The sequence below is a fragment of the Mixophyes fleayi genome, chromosome 9 (assembly GCF_038048845.1).
Source record: "Mixophyes fleayi isolate aMixFle1 chromosome 9, aMixFle1.hap1, whole genome shotgun sequence".
NCBI classification, from domain to species: domain Eukaryota; kingdom Metazoa; phylum Chordata; class Amphibia; order Anura; family Limnodynastidae; genus Mixophyes; species Mixophyes fleayi.
The window spans coordinates 41,438,286-41,464,621 of record NC_134410.1 but is presented as its reverse complement, the minus strand read 5'-3'; the positions used below and the strand labels follow the sequence as shown (position 1 = coordinate 41,464,621).

General features: G+C 40.1%; 1 pseudogene; it reads right to left on the bottom strand.

Moving 5' to 3' along the window:
- Positions 1-5,743: 5,743 nt before the first annotated feature.
- Positions 5,744-16,571, bottom strand: LOC142101565 (UPF0547 protein C16orf87-like; annotated as a pseudogene).
- Between the last annotated feature and the right edge of the window lie 9,765 nt (positions 16,572-26,336).

Below are 26,336 nucleotides of genomic sequence, written 5' to 3'. Positions count from 1 at the left end.
TGGTTCTCAAGAAGTAGGAGGTTGTAACATTTACACGTTTGCATATAGCTCGTCTTCAGATTTTTCCTTCTCAACTATAAAAAGGTACATTACATTTACACTTGTAATGTGCTGTAAATCCTAGCAATCATTTACTTTTATTAGTAAATATTAGTTTAAATAGATCAAAGCTAATATTTACCTGCCAGCAGTACCAATTTCCCTTGTACTGATTATTTTCTAATCAGGAATATTGGAAGGTATGCCCATAACTGATTGCAACCATCTTTCATTGATACATAATGGTGATGCACAATCCAAGAGACTTGCCATAGTACAGTGTTGTAGAGTACCATGGGCACAAAGTGTTTGAATTTAAAGCTAGGCAGACTACTTAATCAATGAATATTCCATCCACCCTGTGAGAGCACAGATCTTGCAAGATTAGCTCTTAAGAGAAAGAGGGGCTGTGTACCACTAATGTAGCTGATGTTTCTGATAGCACTGATTGGGTAGGACTAGGGGATACATTTATCAAGCTGCGGATTTGAAAAACATTAAGCTGTTGACTATAGCAACCAATCACATTCTAGCCTTCATTTTGAAGAACATACTAAATAAATGATAACTAGAATCTGATTGGTTGCTATATGCAACATCTCCACTTTTTCAAACCCGCAGCTTGATAAATTTACCCCCAGGTTTTTTCCAGGTTAGGGACGTTTGATTATGTGCCCATCCACAATTATAGCTGTCTGTCCATTAACGCTCAAAGTTGTACCATTAAAAAATATTAAGCAGTATGCATGCAATACAGAAGAGATATGTCTGCAAGTAACATCCCTGGACTAAATATGTATTTTTTAGAACACCAAAGAAAGTCACTAGAGGTAAGAGACCAAGTGTTCTAGTGTGTGTCTACCATTTGGCTACTTGAGGCACAAACTCAAAAAGCAGTTCACTCATCCTTACTAATAATTTATATAAATATTTATTTTTGAGTTCTGTATAGAAGGGGGACCTCCAGGCCTAATGGTTGCTTTTGGGGCTGCTGCCTAATTGTAGCTTTTGGGGGCATCACTGTGGGATGGTGCCAAGTATTTATGTGAACAACGAAAAAGTTACACGTTAAGTATATGTCAGTGGCCCCTCTGACTAATGATGGAGCAGCAAAAGGTAAGGTAAGGTAAGTATAAGTATACTTATAATATACTTGGTGTGAAGCTGATGTTGAGGGGTTTAGTCATAATGATTGGGAGTTAATTATAGGGGTGAGGTACTAATTGATGAGTTTGAGAGAGCTAATGATTAAGGAGGTTAATGAATATAAAAGGGATGTTTTAATGATGTTAGGGTTAATTAATTATGGGGAGGTGGATGTTATCATAATGTTGAAGGACATAATGTCTATAAAGGGGAATATTCATTAATTATGAGGAGGATGATGTGGGTATTATTGGTTATAAGGGAATTACTTTGTAAAGTTGGGGGTTAATTAATGATGGGGAGGTTAATGTTGTCAAAGAAGTTATTATGATCATGAGAGATTTAATGATTTTGAGGAGGTTAATGACTGTGGATTGATTGATGAGGGGCTTCGGGATTATTATAAGGGGTTAATTATGATGACAGGTTGTTTTTGAGGATTTGAAGATTTGGGGGCTGTTTATGATGGACAGTTGCTGTGTGCTTGTGCCCCAGATTAAAATATACTGTAATGTGAGGGTTGGGGATGGTATTGGAGTAATGTGTGGGGAGAGTTGTGGGGTGATATTTATGTAATGTGTGGGGGTGGTTTGGGTATAATATGTGATGGGAGGGGTGAGTCTGTTGCCGGATTATTCTTACAAGTATTTATTTTTTCTTTGTTTCAAAATGTAACATTTGGAAACAGCATTCTGCATCAGATATATGTGAACCTGGACTGCAGTCTTACCTGCCAGCCAGGAGAAGGCAAGTTATTATTTGTATTTTACAATTGTCAAGTGTTTGAGTATGTGGGTATTTGGAGGAATTGGGTGGTAGATTGTTTGTTTGCCTATGGCACTGAGAAACTGTGCACCAGCCTTGGGAACCTCACATTTATTTTACCCCTGCTTTGGTGGAAACCATTTCAGGCTGTATAGGGCTTGTTATGGATTATTTTCTTTGGGGCGGGCAGCCTGTTTTAGTTTGTTTTTAAACAGTGAAATAGATGCACGTGCAAGTCATCATTAACAACTGACCAGGGCCGCTTGCCCAGGGGAGAAGTTGATGATGATGGCTACTGTTTCTAAACATCTATACTGTATGCTGACTGTTATGAATAGAGGATCATACTGGTACTACAAGCAAAAAGTATTAAAGGTTTTGTGAATTATGTTATGGTAATGTGAGATGAGATGGTAATGCATGAATGGCACAATGAGATAAAATCATGACATTCCAGGCGTCGATTTAAAACTTGCTACATCTGTAGATGAAAACTATTTTTACTTCAATGAATTTTAAATATATCAAGAAATAAGAAGCAATATTTTAGTCTATGGCAGGAAGGAAATGTATTAAATATAAACTGATTTAAAGTATTTTGGTGCCCCAAAATCCAGTTGAATTACTTTACCTCATTACAGGAACACCCCTGGAGAGATGGGAGGTGATACTGTGAATGGCCATTATCCTGTTCTACAATATAGATTAATTTCTTCCCCTGAAAGATATTTTTATTGCAAGTTTTTGCAAATTACAGTAAGAAAGCTCATTTCTCACCTTTCCCCCAAAATCAAAGTGGGCACAAATACATATATAAAAAAATAAATGCATTATTGTAATATTGCAAGGACACTGACAGTACATTGATAGTACAAGATGATAACATTGGTAACAACTGATAGTAGATAAGAGTATATTAACATAGTTTACAGTAATTGGCCCCCACATGTGTGACTTCTATTACATCACCTGTTAGATTATCATCAGTGTGAGACTATATCACATTTAGCCACCCAGACCAGGTTTGTTCATATTTGATTAGGAGGTTGCAGGACATAAATACAAGTACAACCAGGTAGAAATATTGGGAAGTTCTGCTGCTAACCATTGTCTGGCTAATACAGCTTTCACCAGCACTAATATATTTGCAATATACATGTCCTCTGTTCTTATCTATATGTTTGCGTTGGTCCAGCCCAAAGATGAATGATTGTGCATTGAGCATGAATACCTGAAAACACAATTCCACTAATGCAGTCTGCTATATGCACCCAAAAATGCTGAATGTGAGAACAGCTCCACAATAGGTGCCATCATTCACCCTAGCATGTGCAAGTATTATCCCAGGAAAACTCTGCCAACCTAATATCTATGTAATGATATAAAGCTGTATTTGTTGATATTTTATACAGCAGGTGTCCCAGCATGAAGCAGGTTATACCTATTGGGGGGAGTGCATTTTTTTGTGGGCCCTATATGCCTACTGTATCCAGGCCCATGCTGACCTGCCTAGGGCTGGTTTGACATTTTGGCAGGGGGATTCCATGCTACGGGTTTTCCTGCTATAGTGCCACCAGCCCTGGCTGTCATTGCCTAGTGTTGGTACTAGCTATTTCTTGGGGACCTCTTAATTTTTGTTCCCCTGATTTTCCGATTGCCAGTCTGGGCTGGCAGCACTAAGGTTATTTAAGATGATTGGGTGACTGGCAAACTTTTTTTTTTTAATTTAATTTTTTAACATAGCAAGGTTCTAATACCAGGGGAGAAGCACCTACAACAGATACGTCTCCTAGAAGTGTACCCTCGGCTACATCCCCCTCAGCAGAACATCAACACGCACTTACTATACTAGACTTGTCCACTACCTTCCCTGTTCCATTTCTGAAAGCATGGAGGGGTGATCGGAGGAGCTACTGCGCCGTTTTAAAGCAGCACTTTTTGCGCTTACGAGTCGGACATCCAACTCTACATAAGGCCCTTAGTTTGTGTTGTCTTTTGAGTGATTTAAAAACAGGAATATAAATATTATATTTAAAGTTATGACTGCCACAAATGTACCATTAATACTAAATGTATAGCCACAGTCACTTCAGTTTCAAGGCATGGGTGGTATTTATTAGAAACTAACAAAAGTGCAAATACTCAGAAATGAGAATTAATCAACTACAGGACCGACAATTAATACAAATTATAGGATTGATTGCTATTGTTTTCTTGCACTCCTTGTAAATAATGTCCAGTGAACAAAGATCAATGCATTGAATAAAGACATGAATAAGTGCCCAAAATTAATCTTTTGATCTGTAATTAGAACAGGTGTCCAAACACGAGCCGACTCTGCTGCTTTGTGCTCATGCATAACCATTGATTGTCGAATTAGATGAGATCTGCCCATATAGTCCCATGGGACGAATCACTTCCGACATAACTAGGGTCTGTTAGTACCCTTGGTAGATGACCACATGCACACACAGGCCTCCATTTTTACCAAGATGTCAGATTGCAGTCAAATTATTATTGTGTATTGTGGCTATATTTGGGCCAGGCAAATGGCCTAATACCTCCGATGATATCGCAGCACATGTGATGAGTAATGAGATCAGCACTAATGCATGAAGTCAGACATTTCTAAAGGGTTTGCAAGCTTTACACACTGTACATTCTCTCATATATTTTCTGTACAAAAACTTTTAATAGTAATAATGAAAACCTTATTAATGTGCATGGGTTGTGGTGAGCGGCAATGAAAGTTATCATGGGCAACGGGATTGAAACAATTTTTTACGAGTGAAACAATTTGTTGCGGTTTGGAAATACTTGGATATAAGTGCTTTAGGAGATGTTAAGTATCTTTGTGAGTTTGAAGAATTTTATAGGTAATTTTGTAGATGGATTAGAAACAATTTTTTTTTTTCTTCTGATGGCCGCACTAGTTTAATATATAATGGTCATATAATCTGCACATTTGTCAGACTGTATATTTCTCACTTATAAAATTGCTATATATATATATATATATACACTGAAGACACCATAACACAGTACATATGGCTCACAAATAAGCACATTATTATTCATATTAGTGTGAGTGTGCATTTTATACCTTATGTTGAATAAATTCCTTGTGTATAAATACTACACTATATGGTATTTCCTCTTTCACATTCTCTACTTGCTAAGCAGAGCGGTTAAACTGTAACAACAGTGGAGCTGTTTGGATGACCAATAAGCAGCCTTTACAGATAATCTGATTACCTATTATGTGTCACCACATAGATATACACCTTCTCTGGTTCTTGTGTATCACTCACTTAGTGTCTGGAGCCCTATATTTCTGAAGCTACATAGCCGGGAATCCTTATGTAGTCTACACGCCTATGTTATCAAATTGTTATTTGTGTTGTTTCTCAAATACTACACCAGAAGGCGCCGTTCTTCTTTTCCTTCTTCCTAGGTATTTATATATATATATATATATATATATATATATACATATATATATTACATCAAACATTTAAATACAAATCTGGCTGCCTGACAGAGTGAATTACGCTCCTAAAAAAAGATTTAAAGTCTTTTACAATGACAACAACAACTAAAACCAAAAATAAGCAAAAAGCTCCTGTGTATGTCTAAGAAAAAGTTATTTTATAAAATAGCTGTATATAAAACAGTCTTTAGTGCAATGGGAAAATATTTTTTATAATTCCCTGGAGCTGCAGATGTCAAATTAACATTTTATGTGGAGATGTGACTTCATGAACTTCAATGTTAACCTCTTCTCACAGACAGGCTATAGAATAAGTATCTGACTCATGAGCTTTCTATTAATTTCAGCTAGTGACCTGGAAAGCTCAGCAGCCCTTTCATCCGATAGCTTGGCATACAAATCAATATCCTTTCCTCCTCCTACCTGCAGCATTTCCCAGTTAACGTGGGCCCGTCGCTTCCACTTAGTTTCCTTGCCGCTGCTCGCCTTGTCCATCTCTTGTCTGTTGGCGGCCTTTGGCCGCCCCCTGCTGCGGCATGTCAACAGGAACCTGTTGATCGCACTGTGGGCACAAATTTGCGACCGTTTTCACTTTCTTGGCTCAGGCCACATGCGCTTCTGATTCAACCACAAAGACACCTCGACTGCTCCTCTGCTAAGCTGGCACTCAGAAAGAACGTTCTCATCACAATCACATTATAATGCTGGCAGACGGCATCACCGAGGCCATGCCCACCCACAGCTATAAAGTATTATTTTATGATATATTTTATAAAAAGGTGACAAAATATAAATAAACAAATCACATTTATATACAACAGTGTTCATCAATTTTGCTAGATCTTTCAGTCTTCTGCCGTAGTTTTCCACAGAGGAGAAGGTGACATGGAACCACTGGCACTGGTTTGAAAGCTGACTTACTGTCATATGCTGTGTGGCTCGTTCTTCCCATTACCAGGTCCCATCTGTCACAGTGAAAACTATAGATGTGGTACAACTTAGGTGTTTGCAAAGGTGCACTGGTATAGCCCCCATTTATGGTGTGTTATAATGCTTGCTCTGGGAACTCTAAATCTGAACTTTAGTGCACATAGTTTGCCAGGCCACTGGCCCAATTGTGCTGATTTTAACAATAGCTCCTTGTAGCCAAAATTGTTTTTCCCTGCACATTAGTAAAACTGCAGCGAAGGAGATTAAGCTATTCCCATCTTGGCATTGCTCACACAAACACTCATCAGTTGAGTGTTGATGCTCGTATGATAGTGATGTAAAATTGATGCAATCAAATAAACTTTATTTTCATTCCAAATGCATCTGTATGTTCTGCACGCCTGCATAGTCACAATAGTACACATTGAACATCTTGGGACTAATGTCAGTTTCCTCTTTTTTAAAAAAAATTAAATGAACCTGATTTATCCGTACCAGTGAGAATTAAGAAAATACTATAAATTTACATTATCTCTGATATATTTGATCTTTCTAACATTTGTATACAGTGAGTGAACAGTTACAAATAATTTACATTATGTGTGTGCCAGCACACTTGTGATAGGGATTCTTCTAATCTACCATTTACTTAATGTGGATAGACTTTGGTCAACAGAAAATTTAAATATATGGTAATAACTAAGAGTTTAAGTACATGTTGACAGCAGCTTTGCATTCTAGGGAGCTTCATTATGCACTGTTATGGGAAAACTTCTTGGAGTCTGCTTTGCAAATTTCTATTGAAATTCAAAGTGTTACACTAAGCTGCAACTTGTTGAATATGTTACATTTTTATGTATTAATGTACTATACCTAATACATTAAATTGTCCATTGGACAGATATGATGAAAAAAAGATGTTGAGTTAATCAAGTGCTTAACTGCCCCTTCTACTATTCAGACTTATCTTGGCAGTAAAGCTGAGCAAAGTTTTGAAACCTTTCTGGGGAATGTTTGCCTCACTCCGCATTTGGACGCAATTCAATCTCTAGTGCACCAGCCGAATTTCCTCATCATATTTTGCTCTGCCTGGACTTCTCTGTTATTATACCTAAACCGCACCGCATAAGAGAATGGTGTGACCATCATCATCCCTGGTCTATTTATAGATGTCCACAAAAATATAAATACAGAGCAAGATGAATATGGAATGGTGATGTGAAAGTACAACTCAAAGATTTTACTGCCAGATATTTGCAATAATATTGTATTTTTTATTAGTTGATCATATGAAATGTATGATATATAAGTGGAAATAATCTAATTATAAATTAATTTAAATTCAGTTTGTTTAAGGTTTTATGTCAATTATGAGAATTATTTGAAGATGTCTGGAACTTTCAAGCTCAGCATAAAAGCCCTTGATTGTACTTGTGTCTGGGAACTTAAGTTCGATTATTTTATCATACAAATAATAAGTGCTTGAAGAGGGCCAGTATAGAGCAGTATGCCATACCAACACTTATCCTCGCTATTTTTCTTCCCATTGCTTTTTGATATTTATTTCTAGTATGATATTATTTTTGATTATTCAGACACAATACCAAGTTACCTACATTAGGTGTATCTTCTAATATCCTAGTGTACATGAGAAAATAGAAGTGTTGTTGATGTACTGTTTCATAACCTTGATTTTTTTGTTGTGAATATTGTAATGTTATCATTATAATAATGTGTTAGTCTATTCCACACCCCATTAGCCCTGTGTCTCTGTTTACAATTGCTGTTATTGGTTAGTACTGAGTCATTTGACCACATGTCACAAAAGGTGGGGCAGTCAATTAGGACACAGCTGCATGGAACAGAGGTGTCTAATCTTCCATATTTCAGAATTTGATTTCATTTCTGGATGCCTGTTTACTACGAAGTAACTAGTGCTGAAGATATCAAGATGAGATGTTAGAATTAAATATGCAATTTTCCATTGCATATCTAATATTTATTTGTTTCTCTCTCTATAGAACATGTGTTATTATCAGTTTGTCATCTAAAATCATAGTTGCCTACTCTCTTGGAATGTCCGGGAGACTCACGAATTTCGGGAGAGCAGGGCAACCTCTCAATTAATGGCCCTCTCATTACTTAAGTGGCAGGGGCGGGACTTAGGATGCGAGTCACGCATCACTGTGCCCCCGCCCCCTGCTGTAATAGGTTAACAAAGTGCGATTCCCACACCCACCTCCCCACACCTACCTTCCCCCTGATATCCCGGAGGCTAGCTTGCCAAGGTTGGCAAGTATGTCCAAAATGAGTTTGAAATTATAACATTCCCTAAAGTAATTGGAAACCTGAGTGACCTACAGGACGAATGCAAGTCACTTACATTTCCCATACTAGCACTTTTAAATTTCCACTTTGACCATAAGTAATCAGGACATTGTTCTGAAAATATTGCAAGGTGGACTTACAGATATAAAATTATTCCTATTATTAGTACAGTATGCCTGGTGAAGTATAGTAATGCATCAACTATATTAGGAGAAATGAGGACCTGAATGGTGCCAAATGCATTTAAACGCTGGGCCTGCAATCTCACTACTGCACTTACATTGAAGGGATAAGCTTCTATCAGGATATGGAAGTGACTCATAGTTTCCTACTCTCCCAGAATGTCCGGGAAACTCCTGAATTTTTGGGAGTTCTCCCAGACTCCCGAGAAAGGAGGCAAACCTCCCAGATCCAGCTATCTCCGTTGGTGAAGTGGGAGGGGCTGGGCTAATCGAGTCATTGTGGCCCCACCCCCCGCCTAATGATGCCATTCACATGGCCACTCCCCCTCGATGGACCCCCTCCCGGACAATTTATTTGAAAAGTCGGCAAGTGTGAGGTAACCAATAAGTTTTCACGGGGTGGGGTTAGGAAGCTTACATAAGCAAGAGGGGCAGGAATTGTCCCTCTCTTTCTTTGTGATTGCACAGAAGTGTAGCTGCAGCAGATAAGAAGGACTTGTGTTCTTAATGTTTCTTGTGTACCTCCTGTTCCACAGCCTGTTCCTTGTACTTCATTACATCCTGTTCACCTACCCCCTCCACACATCACCCTCCCCTTGTTTCACAGCATATTTTTCCTATGCATTTTGTTACAGCTGTACTTGAAGATACCACCCTGGTTACACACTCGGTATATACCACTACAACACAAATTGTGCTATTTTAGGTTCTTCACTGTGCTACATGTGTGTTCCATTTGCAAATGACCTCTCAGAGTCCATTTCAACACATTATTAGGTTGGAGAAAATGTTTTTCAGCCAATGAAGCATGTGTCTTTAATTTCTAAGTATTGAAATAAATGAAAATAGAACTGGCTTAATTTCCTTAAAGGGCTCATCAAGCTCATGTGGCGTAATGCTGTCTTCTTGCCATTCTGAAATGCACACATTAAAGCTAAAATGTCCCCAGAGGGCTGATGTCACAAAGTCAGATCACCGCAGGCTGTTTATATAGCTAAATAACTACAGAACAGTTGGGGATCAAGTTGTTCTATATTTTAATTTTTTTAATCTATTTTTGAAAAAAAATAATAAAAAAAAAAAAATATATATATATATATATAGTGTGTGTATGTGTATATATATATATATATATATATATATATATATATATCATCATCATCATCATCATCATCATTTATTTATATAGCGCCACTAATTCCGCAGCGCTGTACAGAGAACTCATTCACATCAGTCCCTGCCCCATTGGAGCTTACAGTCTAAATTCCCTAATATATACACACACTCACACAAAGACAGACAGAGAGGGAGACAGACAGAGACTAGGGTCAATTTTTTTTTTTTTTTTTTTTATTATCAGACTTTTGAAGTTTGTTGATCCTCTGATTCAGAGCATGAACATCGGCAGCTTGTGTGCATCGTACACATACGCATGCAAAGCATTAGTAGACATGTTAGGGAATGGAGGGGCTGTGCTGCTGAGTGGATGCCTCAAGGGGGTGACTTGGAGTGATGCTGAAATACGCTTGTTTTGCAGTGTTTAGCTCTTGTTAGAATATCGTCATCATCAACATTTATTTATATAGCGCCAGCAGATTCCGTAGTGCTTTACCGTTGGGAGCAAACAGTAATAAAACAACACTGGGTAATACATACAGAGAGGTAATAGGGCCCCACATGCATGCTTACAACCTGTGTAAAGAATATTGGATCCGGGTATACACATGGACGTGTTTGGCACTGCACAAACCTATACAAGGAAGTTAACGCAGGATAGACAATTGAGGGTTGAAATATAGAACACTGGTTAATTACGAGCGTTTTTATCCGTATAACTGTTGGCTATACTATTTTGTCTCTCACCCATGGGTGAATGTGCCTCTCTATTTACTCATAGCACTTCGCCGAGCTATTAGAGGCTCCGTTAACTATTCCATATGCAGCGTTAATTGAAACACACAATTAATGCCTAACGGCGCTGGAAAGGATATGACAAGAAGTAATCTGAGTTCATGAGTGCATGGATAAATATAATATATTTATTAAACATATAGCATAAATAACGCAATCACAATCGCAATCACAATCACATACAAATTCTCACTTCAGGCAATCTGTCTCTGTCCAAATTTGCTTCTAGGTCATGAACGTACAGTGTACAATTCAATGTTGTCCTTAGTGTATGTATATATATATATATATATATATATATATATATATATGCACACAGCGCAAATAGTTCACTCCAGAAGTCAGACTTAGGACCTGAGACCTTTATATGCAGCCTCAAAGTATTTGATTATCAATAGTTGCAGTGGAGGCTAGTCAGAGATGAAGGTGAATAGCCTGCTCAACACGATTCTCCAAATTGCACATAAGGGCATTCGACCCTATTTCTGTTGAATTGACAATAAATAGCACATCTATTTAACAATTAGTACAGGTTGACTTGTGGCGAACTGTAATGCGCACCTTCTCCCTTTGATGTAGCATTTTAATTATTAGGCCGATATAGTGGATGTTGCATATCAACAAGCACATTACCCAATTGCACAATTTCCACCTTTCCTTGGCAACGGCTGTTGGCTGAATCCTCACCGTACTGGATAGACTATAGCTGATTAGGGAGCTCTCATCCCCTTAATCCATTAGTTTCTGCCCTATTGCTCTTGCACTCATTGTTGTCACCATGTCCGCAGAGGTCCCATTACAGGGATGAGCCGGGAAACTATGTAGGCATGTTTTTGTCCTTCTATTTCAGGGCATGATTTTGGAAGTCAGGGGCACAGGTAGTTACATCCCCCTAGCAAATAAGGGAAGGGGTAAGCAGTGTAGCAGCTAATTTTTCATTTGCCTGTTAGGACATAGCAGTTTGACAGACGTGCTGCAATCCCGACCTTAGACGACCCTTTGACCTGACTATGTTTTGTACGCTGATAGCTAGTGCGGGCCAAGGTGCTTGCGTAATATAAGCCTTGTTATTTAAATCAGCTTTTCCATGGCATATGTTGGAACATTCGATTAGGTGAGCTGGGTGCTTCAGCTGGATTTTTCCCTCACTTACGTTTTTCATATAAAAAAAATAAAAAAATAAATAAAATTAAGGAAACAGACCTTGGCAGAAAATGTGGGAAATGTCACTAATTGTAGCAAGGAGGTTGGGTTTATTCTCCACCTCTTATTTATCATGCTGGTGTCTTTCTGTTTAATAACTAAAGGATTAGTATGCAAGATGCATCCCTGATGTGCAAACCACATAAATCTACAATGACAATTTGGCAGTGGGGTGTTTTGTCACATTGGAGGCACTCAAACAGATTCAGCGATGACATTGGCCAAGGCGTACTAGTGGTTTAGGACCCTAGGGGGGCCAGGTGTGGTTGATTCATCTAGACAATGTGTTCCCCATCAAATATGATTTAATTTGTATTAAAAATATGTGTTATCAGCTGGTTTGAACCAGGCTAATTTTGGAATCCCTTTCATTCAGGATCGGTACAGCCACCTCTGCATCAGTAACAGGGTCCTCTGCAGGGGGCACCAAGAGGCCGGGAGGCCACAAATCCCCCGCCTTCAAGAGATTTAAGACCCACTAAATTGTGATCTTCTATTCCCATTGGCAACCCAGGACTCATTCCACTCGTCACTTTGGGGGTGAAGGCATGAAAGGATTTCCTTAATTTTTCCACTGATAAAGGACCTCATAGCATAGAGCACCTTCAAGGTTTTTTACCTTCCTATGGGTTGCCACTGTCTCACCATTCCTTTTGCTTCTCCATGTCCAGCATTTTCAGGCTGCTACATTCCGCTTGCTTGCAGGGCTGCATCTTATCTATTTAGTTTATATCTAACTGGTGTATGTGTACTCTGAATAGCATGTCTATGCATTTAATGTACATATATATGTGTAATGGGTCCTCGGGACGTTGTTGTGGTTACCAGAACATTTCCCCAAGCCCCTTTGAAGTTGTTTAGATGTTGGTCACATTTCCATCATCTGGACTTCTAGATTCCCGTTGGCTCCAGATGCATTTACATGTAATGGCCCGGTGAACTTTCAGTGGTTTCGGTAAGATGTGGAGGCATTGGCTTAGCTTTCGGAAGAGTTTTCTAGCCAGATATCTAGACATCAGGTTTCTGTTACCCTCGTAATGCACTTCAGGGCTTCTCAGTTGGTTAAGGGGAAAACAATTGACCTGATTTGGCAAATGATAGAGGATCTGCGTGTCTAAGTGATTAGAGGGCCCGGCATGATAGGTTTTTGATCGGAAGTCATTCCCAGACTTAATTGGAGGGGTGATCTCACATGATTGACCATGGATAGCATAAGGAAGCATATTAACTGCTTAGTTTATACTTTCCCGTAGGCTGCTGGAGAATGGTTTTTACATCAACATCATATGCTGTTCCCTCATATTGATTGACCCAAGGGTGGTACACCTCACGGACATCAGTTTGAGTTTATTTATTAAGCGGATTTTGGGGTTTTGGCAGAATTCTACGGTCCTATGGTGGTGGGCTGTCTGTCCGTTAGAAGACGCCAAAGTTGGCGGGAAAGCAGTGCAGCCAGCGGTTTAATACATTGGTGCAAATGTTGTGTTGGGTCACAGTATTCTTCACCCTTCGCTCTTGTCTCTTCAAGGTCACTTGTTTAAGTGTCTGGGGTATTGTTTGTTTAAGTGTCATTTCTGAGGCCAGAAGGTGTGGAGTCTTTCTGACGCCATAAAGATAGCGCCGGGGTTCTGGGCCGGCTGGCCACCCCAAGTTTCATTTGGTATTGACTGATAGCTGTTACTGCATCTACTTTCATTGCCACCATTTTTTAGAACAATTAAAACTGTGACCTTATGGCGCCAAAAATTTAAACATGTGTCCGTGTCATTTTTTCAGGTCATGATTTAAGCTTTGACAGCTTTAGGGTAAAAGGGGAAGGTGATGCAGTGGTGTGGTGTCAACCCTTAGCATTTATAGGAATTGTCAATTTAACAAAAAAATAAAAAAAGATCTAGTTTATCATTTTGGATAGCCAAGGCTTACAGCGGCAAACTTTGGTAGTGTCCCTGGAAGTAATTCTGCATTACTTCTATTTAATCAATCTGAGGCATAATTACACCTTGAGGAATGTTAACCAATTGTTTAATGAGCTTCTTCAAAACCAATTTGTGTGATTATTATTAACCTTATAATAAGCCTATTATTTATTTAGAGCCACAATTTTATGCATGGCTTTGCAGAGAATATTTAATCATTCACATCAGTCTCTGTGAAGCTTACAATCTATATTCGCTATCATGTGAACATACAGGCAGTAGAGTTAATTTCACCTGAAGGCAATTAACCTATCAGTATGATTTTAGAGTGCAGGAGTAAACCAGAGCATCCAGAGGAAACCTCTGCAAACAAAGGGAGAATATCCAAACTCCACACAGTGCCCTGGTTGGAATCAAACCTTTGGCCCCAGTGCTGTGATGCAGTAATACTAACCACTGTGCCACGGAGCTGTGAGCAATGTCCTTTTGTCCTCATTTTATAACATAGGGCCACTAGTGCTTTTTGTCATTTATTTTAATTGTAAAAACTTTATTGAGGCATCTGCACATGTTGGTTAACACATGGGGTATATTTACTAAACTGCGGGTTTGAAAAAAAAGTGGAGATGTTGCCTATAACAAAAAATCAGATTCTAGCTGTCATTTTGTAGAATGCACTAAATATATGAAAGCTAGAATCTAATTGGTTGCTATAGGCAACATCTCCACTTTTTCAAACCCACAGTTTAGTAAATATACCCCATGGAATGGTAAGAAGAAAATCACAGTATTTAATATTTTTTCTCTACTATTTTTGTAAATAGGTCTAAGAGACAACTCTGTCCTTGCTGAAGGAAGAGCTTCTGTAAATGATTCAGGAATCCACTGCACTTCATAAAAAAGTGGTCTACTGTTCTGTGAGATGGGTTTCCATTGCAGAACAAAATTCAGTGTAAATTTTAAAGCTGTGAATGCTAAGGGAAGAATCATGAAAGTGTATAGAAACTTACCTATTTTTCTATATAATAGCAGTAAGATAGTTAATTAATTATGATATAAAAAGTTTGGAAAGTAAAAGTTACATTGTAAATATATTAAAAGTGGTGTAGCCATTTGAAGCATAATATCAACACACATCTCTGTTGGTGTAAGGGTTATTGTATGTTATTTTGGCACCTTCTTTTTATAGAACTTTTCTTTACTGTACATTCTCTCATAAATTTTCTGTACAAAAAATAATAATAGTAATAATAAAAACCTTATTGATGTGCATGGGCTCTGGTGAGTGGCAAGGAACGTTATTGTGGGCAATGGGATTGAAACAATTTTGTTGTGGCTTGGAAATATTTGGATTTAAGTGATTTAGGAGAAGCTAATTCATTTTTTTGAGACTGAAGAAACATTTTATAGGTAATTTTGCAGTTAGGATGTTACAAAATAATTTCTTTTTTTCCGATGGCAACACCAGTTTAACTGTTTAACTGTACATTTGTCAGACTCTATTTTACTCATTTATAAAACTGATATATATATATATATATATATATATATATATATATATATATATATATGTAATCAAACATTCAAATACAAGTCTGGTTGCCTGTCAGAATGAATTACTCTGCTAAAGAAGTCCCCATCTTTTACACTGACAACAGCAACAAAAAAGCAAAAGTAAGCAAAAAGCTCCTGTGTGCCTAAAATAATTTAATATTATAAATTTGCTGTATATAAAACAGTCTTTAGTGCAAGGGGGAAATGTGTTTTTGAATTGTCTGGAGGTGCAGATGTCAAATTAAAGTTCTATACTTACATGTGACTTCATGAACTTCAATGTTAAACTCTTCTTGCAGACAGGCTATAGAACAAATATCTGACTCATGAACTTCATAATAGGTTGGCGTACAAATCGATATCCTTTCCTTCTCCTAGCCACAGCTTTTTCCAGTTAAAGCGGGCCCGTCGCTTCCACTTAAATTCCTTGCCGCTGCTCGCTTTCTCTTTCTCCTGCCTGTTGGTGGCTGTAGCCTTTGACCGCCCCCTGCTGCGTCATGACTGGCTATTGGACCGGGATCTTTATTAGATGTGCAAGTCTTCACTGAATGTGAAGATTTTCTTGGTGTTAGGAGCCACGGCAGTGCCCGTGGCCGCCGCGACTCGTCTATTACCCCGCTGAGCGTCCCGGCCGTCTCCTTAGTGACCGGACATCTGTGTACTTTGATGTAATTGCCATTAATGGCCTTCCTCATGCTTTCTGCTTTCTGCTTTCTGCCCAGTCTCCTGGCCTGCCGGTGTGGTTCTGCATTACCAATACACACTACACCTGAAGATAAGTCCTGGGGGCATCTGAGTACCGGTGAGCATATCAAGCTCTAAGGGAAAAGCGGCTGCTATAGGTAAAGACCTCCGCCAACTAGTTCTGTGGGTTGGTGATCAGGCCAGCAGCCTAACACTTGGGCTTTTTAATTCTCTCTGTTCTTCATATTTTGGGGTCAGAGTGGTCCTCTGCGGTTGGAGTTGATAGCTCTGTCTGTCCTGCATGCTGCATAGGACTGATAAATATGCATCCACAGGGACATGACTTGCAACGGGAACCTGTTGATCACACTGTGGGCACGAATTTGTGACCATTTTCACTTCCTTCTCTCTGGCCACGGACATGTGCTCCTGATTCAACCATGAACACACCTCAACTGCTCCTCTGCTAAACTGGCACTTGGATACAATGTTCACATCACAATCACATTATGATGCTGGCAGACAGCATCACCGAGGCCACGCCCACTCACAGCTATAAAGTATTTTTTTATGATATATTTTATAAAAAGGTGGCAAAATATAAATAAATGAATCACATTTATATAGTGTATTTCCCAATGTAGTTTTGCTGTCATCAGGGTTCATCTATCTTGCTAGATCGTTTGAAGTTAGCTGTCACAGTGTTCCGCAGAGGAGAAGGTGACATGGAGCTGCTCGCACTGGTTTGAGAGCTGACTCACTGGCAGATGCTGTGTGGCTAGTTCATCCCATTACCGGGTCCCATCTGTAACAGTGAAAATTATAGATGCGGTACAACGTAGACGTTTGCAAATGTGCACTGGTATAGCCCCCGTTAATGGTGTGTTATAATGCTTGCACTGAGAGCTCTCTATCTGAACTTTAGTGCACATGGTTTTCCAGGCCATTGGCCCAATATTGCTGATTTTAAAGAAAGTTCCTTGCAGCCAAAATTGTTTTTTCCTGAACACCTTGGGACTAATGTCAGTTCCTCCTTTTTAAAATAATTAAATTAACCTTATTTATCTGTACCAGTGAGAATTAAAAAAAACACTATAAATTTACATTATCTCTGATAAATTTGATCTTTCTAGCATTTGTATACAGTAAGTTTACAGTTACAAATAATTTACATTATGTGTGCGCCAGCACACTTGTGATAGGGATTCTCATAATCTACCATTTACTTTATATGGATAGACTTTGGACAACAGAAAATGAATGTATGGTAATAACTAAGAGTTTAAGTACATGTTGACAGCAGCTTTGCATTCTAGGGAGCTTCGTTATGCACTGTTATGGGAAAACTTCTTGGAGTCTGCTTTGCAAATTTCTATTGAAATTCAAAGTGTTACACTAAGCTGCAACTTGTTGAAAAATGTTCAATTTCTATGCATTAATGTACAATACCTAATACAATAATGTTTGGAGAGAAATAATAATTCGATTGCACTTAGGCCTTTAGATATCCAGAAAACATTTCGGTGACAAGTAACTGATTTTTTTCCTGGACAAAGCCTGCACACATTAAATTGTCCATTGGACAGATATGATAAAAAAAAAAGATGTTGAGTTAATAAAGTGCTTAACTGCCCCTTCTACTATACAGACTTATCGTGGCAGTAAAGATGAGTAAAGTTTTCAAACCTTTTTGGGTAATATTTGCCTTACTCCACATTTGGGGGTAAATGTATCAAGCTGAGAGTTTTCCAGCGGGTTTGAAAAACCAATCAGACTCTAGCTGTCATTTATTTAGTACATTCTACAAAATGACAGCTAGAATCTGATTGGTTGCTATAGGCAACATCTCCACTTTTCAAACTCGCTGGAAAACTCTCAGCTTGATACATTTACCCCTTGGACTGAGAATTCAGCTTCAAGTGCACCAACCGGAATTCCTTATCATTTTTGTGCTGCTCGGACTTCTCTGTTATTATACCTTAACCGCACGGCAGAAGAGAATGGTGTGACCATCCTTATCCCTGGTCTATTTATAGACTTCAGCAAAATTATAAGTATAGAGCAAGATGATTACAGGATAACGATGTGAAAGTACAACTCTAAGATTTTACTGCTGGATATTTGCAATAATATTGTATTTTGCATAAGTAGAATTAATCTAATTATAAATTAATTTAAATTCTGTTTGTTTAAGGTTTTATGTCAATTGTGAGAAATATTTGAAGATGTCTGGAACTTTCAAGCTCAGCATAAAAGCCCTTGATTGTACTTGTGTCTGGGAACTTAAGGTTGATTATTTTATTATACAAATAATAAGTGCTTGAAGAGGGTCAGTATACAGCAATATGACATACCAACACTTATCCTCGCTATTTTTCTTCCCATTGCTTTTTGATATATATTTCTAGTATGATATTATTGTTGATTATTCAGACACAATACCAAGTTAGCTGCATTAGGTGTATCTTCTAATACACTAGTGTACATGAGAGAAATAGAAGTGTTGTTGATGTACTGTTTCATGACCTTTGAATTTTTGTTGTGAATAATATAATGTTATCATTCCAATCATGTGTTAGTCTGTCCCACACCCCATTAGCCATGTGTCTCTGTTTACAATTGCTGCTATTGGTTAGTACTGAGTCATTTGACCGCGGGGCAGTCAAATAGGACACAGCTGCATGGAACCGAGGTGTGTGACCTTCCATACTTGGGAATTTGATTTCATATCTGGATGCATATTTACTAGGAGGTAACTCATAGCTGCCTACTCTCCCAGAATGTCCGGGAGACTACAGAATTTCTGGGAGTTCTCCTGGACTCTTGGGAGAGCAGGGCAACCTCTTGTATGTTGCCTATTTCATTAGTGAAGTGGATGGGGGTGAGGTTATCCTGACTCCACCCCCTGCTGTAGTAGGACAAATTGGTATAGTTTAGCAGAGGGGCGAGGCCTAATGATGCGATTCGCGTGGACACGCTACCAGGACGACTCAGGGAGGATTGGTGAATTCATACTCTGGGTCAGGGATATAACAACAACTAGAATTGCTGCTTTCTTAGCTTTACCGGTATCAGTGTTATCAAGATGCTGTCTTAAAAAATGTGGGATGTGACAAGATCAAGGTGCCGGATGCGTTGTAAATAAAGGTTAATCTAGCATGGCACCCAGTAATGTAGCAATTTCATATATTAATGAATTGTGTTGCATGTATTTTCAAATTCGATGTTTTTACATATTCTTAAATGTTGCTCCTTAGTTATTCCTCTCATTAGTACAGTTTACCTGGTGTAGTATTGTAAGGTATCAAATGTATTATAGGTATTGATATTTAAAAAAAACAAAAACAAACAATCTAACTTATCATTTTGAAGAGCCAAGTCGTAAAGTGACAAACTTTGGTAGTGTCCACAGAAGTAATTCTGCATTACTTCTATTTATTCAATCTGAGGCATAATTACTCCTTGAAGAATGTTAACCCATTGTTTAATGAGCTTCTTCTAAACCATTTCTTATGATTATTATTAACCTTATAATAAGCCTATTATTTATATAGTGCCACCTTATTATGCATGGCTTTGCAGAGAATATTTAATCATTCCCATCAGTCCCTCTCTCTGTGGAGCTTACAATCTATATTCCCTATCATGTGAACATGCAAGCACTAGTGTTAATTTCATCTTAAGCCAGGGCCGGACTGGCCATCTGGCTCTTCTGGCAAATACCAGAAGGGCTGATGGCTAGATGGGCCGGTGTAGGGACCTAGCCTATTAATGGCTGGCCCCAACACTCACTGGCTTCCTGGTGGCTGGCTCCTCCCCAGGAACCAGCCACCTTGCTACATATGTTACACAGATGATTGCTGCTCAGTTTCTTTCTTTTTTTTCTTAAGGTCGATTTTCCACGAGTCCTGGGAGAAGGGGGTTGCTGGGGGGGGTGTCGATTTTCCGCGAGTCGCGTTGGGGTATGTATTCGGCTGGGGTGGGCGCGAGTGTGACAGTGACAGGGGGGAGGTGGAGCAGGAAGAGGGGTGAGAGTGCCAGGTCAGAAGGTGGCGCAGGAAGAGGGGTGAGAGTGCCAGGGGCAGGGAAGAAGGTGGCGCAGGAAGAGGGGTGAGAGTGCCAGGGGAGAAGGTGGTGCAGGAAGAGGGGTGAGAGGGACAGGGGATAAGATGGAGCAGGGGGATGTGTGAGATAGACAGGGAAAACAATGGTGCAGGGGCATATGTAAATGAAATTGTAAAGGGAAAGACATCTTAAGAATGGGAACATCAGGGATGCATCCACCATAAAACAAAAGTAGTAATGAAGGATGGAAATGCACAGAGGTGACAAGTGTTAAAAGAAATAAAAAAATCAAGCCTTCATACTCCATTCACTTATATTTTCCATACCACCACTTCTAAATTTCCACTTTGACCACAGCCCACTGTCCCTGCTCCTGCCTGTGTGAGCTGACAGCTGCGGATCCCTCCTCGCCCGCAACACCCAGTAGGAGAACAGAACACAGGATGCAATAATCAGGTAAGTTCATATATTTTCTCGTGTGTGTAATATGTTTCTCATGTGCATCCTTTCTTGAACTAGGGGAACAACTGTGTATTGCATTTGTTTAAGAAAGGGTTAGACACATTTTTAGCGGAAAAGGGATGTCCAGGAATATCACCGTTAATTAAAATGAAGGATAGTAGTTGATACAGGGGAAAAATAGGACTGCAGTATTGGGTCTGGAGGGATTTTTCCCGATTGAAACAGATTGGCGGTTACTTAATCTGGATCAGTTTCAAATATAAGTGATGGATTGCAGGTGAATCCAAAATAGGTTGAACTTGATGGACTGGTGTCTTTTTTCAACCTCATTAACTATGTTACTATGTTTTTTGGGGGCACTACTGTATGACATAATATGATTTGTGGGCACTTGTATGACATAATATGATTTGGGGGCACTATGGTGGCATAATATGATTTGGGAGCACTATTGTGGCTTAATATGATTTGTGGGCACTACTGTATGGCATATGATTTTGGGGCACTACTATGACATAATATGATTTGGGGGCACTGCTGTATAGCCTAATGTGAATTGAGGGTAATACTATGTGGCATAATAGGACCTGGGGGCAATACAGTGTGGCATAATATGAACTGGGGGCACTACGGTGTGGCATAATATGAATTTATGTCAGAGGCAAGTCTCTCATTGTTGACTATGTCAGGGGCCCAAAGAAGTTGATGTGACAGGGCCCAAAATTGCTTGTCGGCCCTGCCGGTGAGTTTATATACTGTGCTATTTAAAATGAGTAGAAAAGACACATATCCAATTACTGTAGTATAAAACATATTTTCCTCTGACATTTTGCTGTAGATGAAAATAGTTTTAATGCGGTTGTGTGGGTTTAGATGATCATTCAATGATTATGTGTTTTCTGATATATTTGTTAGAGTTTTATTTTGTGTGGAATGATTCATGAAAATTCTGCCATTACTATTTAATTGAGGGAAAAGGGTACCTGTTAATTATATGTGTGTAAGTGTGCAAGATTTGAAAAAAGCAGAACATTGGTTTCCTACAGTGGCAGCTGTATAATTGGTGGTATTGCTGTAGTATGGGGTGGCGTGGTGGTGGCAATGTTGTAGTGTGTTTGGGGCTTAGTATTGCTAATAAGTAGGAGAGGGATTGCTGTAATATGGGGGTGATGCTGGTTGCTGTAATATGGGGGTGGTGCTGGATGCTGTAATGTGGGGGGTGATGCTGGTTGCTGTAATATGGGGGTGATGCTAGATGCTGTAATGTGGGGATGGTGCTGGATGCTGTAATGTGGTGGGTGATGATGGTTGCTGTAATGTGGGGGTGATGCTGGATACTGTAATATGGGATGAAGCTGGTTGCTGTAATGTGGGGGTGATGCTGGCTGCTGTAATGTGGGGGTGATGCTGGCTGCTGTAATGTGGGGGTGATGCTGGGTGCTGTAATATGGGGGTGATGCTGGATGCTGTAATGTGGGGGTGATGCTGGTTGCTGTAATGTGGGGGTGATGCTGGTTGCTGTAATATGGGGGTGATGCTAGATGCTGTAATGTGGGGGTGGTGCTGGATGCTGTAATGTGGGGGGTGATGCTGGTTGCTGTAATGTGGGGGTGATGCTGGATGCTGTAATGTGGGGGGTGATGCTGGTTGCTGTAATGTGGGGGTGATGCTGGATGCTGTATTATGTGGGTGATGCTGGTTGCTGTAATGTGGGGGTGGTGCTGGATGCTGTAATGTGGTGGGTGATGATGGTTGCTGTAATGTGGGGGTGATGCTGGATGCTGTAATATGGGGTGAAGCTGGTTGCTGTAATGTGGGGGTGATGCTGGCTGCTGTAATGTGGGGGTGAATCTGGATGCTGTAATATGGGGGTGATGCTGGTTGCTGTAATGTGGGGGTGATGCTGGCTGCTGTAATATGGGGGTGGTGCTGGATGCTGTAATATGGGGGTGATTCTGGCTGCTGTAATGTGGGGGTTGATGCTATTTGCTGTAATGTGGGGGGTGATGCTGGTTGCTGTAATGTGGGGGTAATGCTGGTTGCTGTAATGTGGGGGGTGATGCTGGATGCTGTAATGTGGGTGGGTATTCATGTAGTATGAGTGTGTGTGGGGGGGTTATTTATTGATGTAATGGGGGTGCTAACAATGTAATGCTACAGTCATTAGGAGAAATAAATACCCCCCAACACATACACTCATACTACATCATGTTGTACTGCACCAGCAACGTGAACTGCGCCAGCATCACCGTGCAACAATATAGTGCATGGAGCCTGCGGTAGGTGGGCCTATGTGCTTTAAATGCCAGGGCTGATTTTTAGTCCCAATCCGGCCCTGTCTGAAGCCAATTATCCTGCCAGTATGTTTTTAGATTGCAGGAGAAAACCAGAGAATCCAGAGGAGACCCCTGCAAACAAAGGGACAACATTCAAACTCCACACAGTGCCCTGGTTGGCATCAAACCTTTGGCCCCAGTGCTGTGATGCAGCAATGCTAACCACTGTGACACAGTGCTGTGAGGAATATCCTTTTGTTCTATTTATAATAGAACAAATATTTATAATATATATAATATATTTATTGTTCCTTTTATTGTTCTTTTATAATATAGGGCTGCTAGTGTTTTTGTCATTTATTTTAGTTGGGAAAACTTTATTGAGGCATATGCACATGTTGGTGAACACAAGGAATGGTAACAAGAAAATCACATTCTTTAATATTTTTCTCTACCATTTTTGTAAATAGGTCTAAGAGACAACTCTGTCCTTGCCAAAGGAAGAACTTCTGTGAATGATCCAGGGATCCAGTGCACTTCCTAAAAAAGTGGCCTACTGTTCGGTCAGATGGGTTTCTGACCGTTGCAGAATAAAATTCAGTGTACATTTTTAAGCATGTGAATGCTAAGGAAAGAATCATGACAAGGGGGTAAATTTATCAAGCTGTGGGATTAAAAAGTGGAGTTGTTGCCTATAGCAACCAATCAGATCAGATTCTAGTTATCATTTATTTAGTACATTACATTAGTAAGATAGTTACTTAATTGTGATATAAAAAAGTTTTTAAAGGAAACGGTTTCATTGGAAATATGTTAAAAGTTGTGTGGCCGTCTGAGACTTAATATTAGCCCACATCTCTGTTGGTGTAGAGGTTATTGTATGTTATTTTGGTACCTTCTTTTATAGAATGTAGTCCAAATGAGGTTGCTGGGATTAGGGTGACCTATATCGTTCATTTCTTATAAAGTCACATTAACCAACTAATTACACACATGGGTTAAAGGTATAAGTACAGTGGACAGAAAGATAATCACTTTATGTGGGTAATTTTATTTAAAAAAAAAATATTAATGGATAAAAACTCCAAGATGCGACTCTAGACTACAGCTTGGATATCTCGGTACTCTTCTCTACCCTATTTCATGGGGTGCTCTGTGGTACACTGTACTCGGGGCCTGTGGAAGGATTCTATACATCGACATATTATTTTTGTTTTTTTCTCCATTTTTGTTTTTATATTAAAATTATAGGTATGGAAAGATTAATTATTTATATAGCACCAACAATTCCGCAGTGCTGTATAGAGAATATTTGTCATTCACATAAGTCCCTGCCCCAATGGAGCTTACAGTCTAAATTCCCTAACACACAGGATAATTTTGTCAGCAGCCAATTAACCTACCAGTATGTTTTTGGAGTGTGAGAGGAAACCCACGCAAACATGGAGAGAACATACAAACTTCACAGAGATAAGGCCCTAGTTAGGAATCAAACTCCAGACCTCACGTGAGAGAGGGCAGAGGAGGAGCACAGCGTGAGAGAGGGCAGAGGAGGGGACAGCGTGACAGAGGGCAGATGAGGGGGACAGCATGACAGAGGGCAGAGGAGGGGGACAGCGTGAGAGGGGGCAGAGGAGGGGGGACAGCGTGACAGAGGGCAGAGGAGGGGGACAGCGTGAGAGAGGACAAAGGAGGGGACAGCGTGAGAGAGGGCAGAGGAGGGGGACAATGTGACAGAGAGCAGAGGAGGGGGGACAGCGTGACAGAGGGCAGAAGTGGGGAACAGCGTGACAGAGGGCAGAGGAGGGGGACATCATGACAGAGGGCAGAGGAGAGGACAGCGTGAGAGAGGGCAGAGGAGGGGGACAATGTGACAGAGAGCAGAGGAAAGGGGACAGCGTGGCAGAGGATGGGAACATTGTGGCAGAGGGCAGAGGTGGGGGACAGCGTGACAGAGGGCAGAGGAGGGGGACAGTGTGACAGAGGGCAGAGAAGGGGGACAATGTGACAGAGGGCAGATTAGGGGGACAGCGTGACAGAGGGCAGAGGAGGGGGGACAGGAGGGCAGAGGGGGCAGTGTGAAAGAGGGCAGAGGGGGCAGTGTGAGAGAGGGCAGTGTGTCTGGATGCAGAGGAAGCAGTGTGACTGGATGCAGAGGGGGCAGTGCGTCTGAATGCAGAGGGGGCAGAGTGTCTGGATGCAGAGGGGGCATTTTTGCATACAACTAAATATGTATTTCTGTCCTGACCTAGATGCTTATTACAATTTTTTGACCCAACTACTTCTAAAACAGGACTTTTTCAAATGTTTATTCACCTATATGCTTAATAATGAGCCATCAATGTGTAGACAATTGCATTGTACAAATATCTGGTCAGCAACAGTTTACATAGCATCTTCAAATTAGAGAATGATAAGAAGGATAACTGCTGGCTGTAGTGGTCACATAGTGTCTGTTGTAACAGGAGAAACAATGGTTTATTACAGCGGTTCCCAAAGTGTGCGCCGTGGCTCCCAGGGGTGCCGTGGTGCTGTCACAGAGTTTCCGCGGCCAGGAAGAAAAAACCCCACAAAACTTACCAATTCGGCGGCGCCAGTGACCCAGCATCCTCCTCCTTCCTTGCTTCTCATTGAATGTCGGGCGTGACGTCATCACGTCATACATATTCAGTGAGAAGCGGCAGGAGAGAGGAGGATGCTGGGTCCCGGGCCCCTCCGGATTGTTAAGTTTTGTGTTTTTTTTTCTTCCTGGCCGCAGCACCCCTGTGACGAAAGAAGAAAGAAAAAAGAAGGCCAAGTATGGTAAGGAAAGAAAGGGAAGGAGGGGGCAAAGTGAGAATTAAGAGGGGCAGAGTGAGGATTAAGAGGGGCAGAGTGAGAATGAAGAGGGGCAGAGTGAGGATGAAGGGGGGTACAGAGTGTGTAGATGAAGGGGGGTACAGAGTGTGTGGAGGAAGGGGCGCACAGAGTGTGAGGATGAAGGTGCGCACAGTGTGATCGTGAAGGGGCACAGTGTGATGATTTTTGTACATGTTGTTTTATTTTGTTTGATCTTATTCCTCTGAATATTAGCTGTAAATTATTCTTTGACAGAAATATAATTGAAAAATATATTAAAATATTCCCTTGGATTTATGTGTATTATTTTTGCAAACAACTTACTAAGTATTTCTGTCCTGACGTAAATATTTATTACATTATTTTGACCCAACTACTCATAAAATGGGACTGCTCGGTAATTATTTTGGAGGGGTGCCTTGAAAAAAATTAAGGCGACTCTAAGGGTGCCGAAAAAGTTTGAGAACCACTGTTTTTTTCTATTATAATAGGACTCTGTTTGGCTCCAAGAGCCAGGTGGCAAATAAAAGAGCCGGGTGGGACACCC